Source organism: Lactuca virosa, chromosome 3, assembly GCF_052849685.1.
Source record: "Lactuca virosa cultivar CGN04683 chromosome 3, Lactuca_virosa_CGN04683_v6, whole genome shotgun sequence".
Classification (NCBI taxonomy): domain Eukaryota; kingdom Viridiplantae; phylum Streptophyta; class Magnoliopsida; order Asterales; family Asteraceae; genus Lactuca; species Lactuca virosa.
Genome location: NC_136428.1, coordinates 222,346,528 through 222,351,094, shown reverse-complemented (window position 1 = coordinate 222,351,094; position 4,567 = coordinate 222,346,528).

The window sequence follows — 4,567 nt, the reverse complement described above, 5'->3', positions numbered from 1 at the left end:
GACTTCAGCTTGGGTTTCAGTAAGTTCTCTCTGCAGGGCTGCATTCTGGTTCTGAGTTCTTTCACGAGCAGACACTAACTGACGAATGCGGACTGTGTTAACGCCAGAGTTAGCGTCAATTTCCACGACTCGGTCGATGGCTGCTCGACCTTGCTCGGTGTTCTGAGCAATCCTACGGACCATGATGGGTAGGACTCGGTCAACTGAACCTCCCTCGCTTAGATTGTAAAAGCTTATGTCCCCATTGTAGGGCATGGGTTGACCCTGTTCCTGACTCCATCTGTTCAAGTTTGTTGCCCACAGAGGTGTGAGTCCTTGAAATGCTGGACGAGGGTTCGGGTTTGGAGCTACTGGGGGTAGGTTGTTGACTTCAGGTTCTGAGTCAGAACCATCAGAAAAGCCTTCAGTATGGTGATCATCCAAAGGGATTGGATGAGTATCTTCTGGCTCTTCTCCAAGCCATCCAGCATTGCCTTCGTTTGGGAAGTATGGATCTCCGGGGAGATGGAACCCATCCATGATACCTACGCGAGAAAAGGGGTATAAGAAATAACTAAAATAGACGTACTAATTAGATAATAATTATAAGATGATCTTTATCAGTTACTTCAATACTTGTTTGGTGCATACCATTTATATGTAATCAAAACAGGATAGACCTTCGAATAAGTGACCCTAACTCGAAACCCACAACCAAACAAGGAACAGGGAGTAAAGCAAGGATTACAGATTCTAAGTCTATGACATCCTAGTTACATATAACCTTAGCGTATCCACTTAGCGACTACTGACCTACTGATAAAGACCTTTTTAGTTCGCACATAAGTAATTTATAGTAACACAAAATACTCCTATAGTATTTTAAGTTTATGTTTTGTTCTAATGTTTTCTTTGTAGTATTGTTGGTAAGTTTTTAGACTTGTTGCAACCTCACAACCACTCTTAGGCACATGCTAGTCACTCCTCGGAAAATGTAGTTGATCAGGCTATATCATTGCCAAGGTTGACTATATGTCTCTAAGTCTAATTGTGTTGCCCAACAATCGTAATACTTTTGTTCTGTCCTGGTGACACTGATTTTAGTATGAATGTAGGTATGTATACTTAGGTTAAATATTTTATTATTTAAAAGTATAAACTCTTGGTCAGAGTATTTTAATCCCGCTGTGTTTATAGTTTATATATATTTTATGGGTTGATATACTCGATTCACTATAAACAATGCTCTGATACCAATCTGTCACACCCCCAAACTAGAACGGCGGAATCGTTCGAGGGCGGATGACTTCATGTAGTATCGTGACAGTTGAATACATAGTAAAGAAAGTAAAACAACCATCATATATATAATTTAAAAGTTACATTGTTGAATGATACTTGTTTCAAAAACAAATTACAATATGATGACAAAAAGAGTTTTAAAACTGACGCCTTAGCGTCACTTCTCCAAAAGCTGAAGTTTACCTGTATTACTGAATCCCTAAGAAATACAAGTAGATTTGAAAGGGTAGATCAGCATTTAAGCTGGTGTGTTCATAAGTATTTAATGTCAATGTTTGTATAGATTTGAATGAAATTGTTTGTAGATGTTTGAAAACTCCTAGAAAATCCCATATTTCCTACTAGTATAAAACTAGTCTTCTACCAAGACCCGACTGTTTTGAATGTTTGCTTCTAGAAATCCATTGTTTTTCTATAAGTGTGTGGTGGTTTAAAAGTTCCAAAACTGTAATGCAGTAGTGTTTTTCATGCCTAGAATAGTAGATTTATATATGTATAAAATCACTAAGGCATTTGATAACCCCGTAAACCAACGTGTTTTTAATACTCCATGTGAAATTTATAACCATGCTATTGACCCAGACTGCCTGTAACAACGTTCTTCAGGCGTTGGATTGTTATGACGTTTGTCACCCCAGACCTGCCGGTCTAACTGTAGCTAACAGTTTAGGTACGGGATTGTCAATCCCGTATAGATCTATACACAAGAATCACGCTCTCCCTACAAGAGATTATGGTATATCATACAGGACTTTAACTGCATACTTGAAAGTACGTGAAGTTGAATGTCTCACAAAATTTAGTATCAAATAGATTTACGTATGAAAAGTCCATTTGTTCTTGTATATGAAAGTATTTCCTTGATATAGTATTAATAGTATGTAAAATCTCATGAATATCTAGTAAACTATACCTATTATAGTTTTTCCAAAACTGTGATTCGTTTGTACGATAAACCCTAGTGTAGTGTCGACTTTGTATGTAAAGTATAACATTTGTAATAACATTATTGAACATTTATACTCAAAATATAAGTAAAGTGTTTGATATTTACATAACAACATGTTTCATTCCCAAAAGACAAGTGTTATCGTGATATGTTGTATGAGAACGTTTTCGTACGATAGTTATAATCACATATGATTGATTTCATAACAAAAAGCATAGCAAAAGATTGATGTTTTTCACACGAGGATAATCGTGTGTTTACTTGTATTCCCCCCCTTAAAAGTGTATAAAAGCATTTACAAAGCATTTGAAAACTTAGTTGTAGGGGTATGAACTCACTTGATAGATTGAAGAAGGTGAGACAAAAACTGAGCATAACTTCGACTTGATAAAGTTGATTTCTCGGGATTCTCGGGAATCTCGGGAGTGTAAAACCTTCCTTCGGAAACTTGGATGTGAAGACCGGGGCTTTGGGATGGCTTCGAGGGTTTAAACGCAGAGCTTCGGCACGAGAAAGAAGAGAATTGAGCAATGAAACCCGGAACCCTTTGAGCTCTATTTATAGCCCAATTTTTGGGTCCCACGTCGTGGCAAAAGGGTTGCCCATGTCGTGGAGTCGATCCTATCCTCTTCCATGGACAAGACGTCTGCTGCCAAGCCTGAAAACCCATCAGTCATGATCTCACGTCGTGGCCATCTGTGCCACGTCGTGGCCAGCCTGACAGCTTCAGATTTTGTGTCTCGAACTTGTAAAAACTGTAACTTCTGCGTACGAGTTCCGTTTTCGACGTTCTATATATGCACGCGTAGGTGGGAATATGCTCTACAACTCTCGTTTAGGTTTCGTCGGCAAATTTTGACTTTATTTTTAATTAATTATTTTTAACAGGCCGGGACACGAACACTCTGTCATGTATCCATAACTTCTTCATCCGACGTCCGTTTTCGCTAGACTTTTCACCGTTGCACTACTATTGTTGAGATCTTCGATTCTCATTTAGGTTGTTTCGGCCAAAAGTCTCTCGATCTCTATTTCGAGTTTTTAGCTGTCTACTGCTATATCTGGAACTTGGAAAAATCATAACTTCCTCATACGAAGTTAGATTTGGACGTTCTTTTCACGTACGTTTACGGTTTAATGAAATCTAAAACTTTCATTTAGATACCTAAGGCTAAAAATTATTGTATTGAAACTTCGCGTTTTACGTTTAAAGTATTGACAGTTTTGCTGTGAATCTTAGGTTGGTCATAACTTCATCATTATAACTCGGATTTTAGTGTTCTTTACATTTCTAAAACTCTTGACACGATATCTATCATTTATGAAATCCAGTAGAGACTTTTGAACATTTTATTTTTGACGATAATTTCATTATATCACAAGAGATTACAATTCTTGACTTTTTAGGTCATTACATTCATTCAAAATATCGGGTTGTCACAATATGTAAATTACATATGAATCACATGTAACTCATATGTTAATTCATTTTTTATTTACATGTGAATTACATGTGAATCACATGTAATTTATATTTTAATTACATGTGAATCACATGTAATTCATATGTGATTTACATGTGAATTTAAGGGTGGTAAATAGGTAAATTAAAGATTGGAAAATTGTTATGATTGGAATACTACAAATGTAGATATGAAAATTCAATATTTGAATTGGAATTGAAATTGAAATGTGAAATTTTGGTTGGGCGGAATGGAATTCAATCCTAAAAATTTAACCTTTATTTATATTTAAATATTTTTTGTTTATTGTAAAAGCATAAAACAAATTTTTTTTATTTTTATTTATTTTTGTATATGTAATGAGAGCATTTTGGTCTTTAATAAAAAAGAAAAAATGAAAATATTGAGTACCTTTGATGGAATCAATCATGGCCGTGAAAGTCTATTCCACATTGGTGGAATCTTTAGAACTGGTTTCAGGAAAGGAATTCCAAGTTCAATTTACCGAAAGCAAAGAACAAAAAATTGAGTTTAGAAATTATTTTTTCTTTGTGTAATTCAAGTGCTCAAAAGTTGTTATGTCGTGAACAAAAAGAATTCAAGTTAATCATTATACATAATGATGAAGTGGTAAATCTGTATGTTCTAACAAATGCCTGAGAAAAGATCATGTGAGATGATAATATGAATATATGATCGTCATCTAAAACATATGATATAAAAATATGGAGTTTTATAATGAAAATGACTGATTCTAAAATGTTGACCTCAAACAACATGTCTATTCTATTTTATGTGGATGAAAACGGGTGATTTATCATAAAAAATCACAAAGCACCCAAACATAATGAAGATATTGTCATATATGCCATCT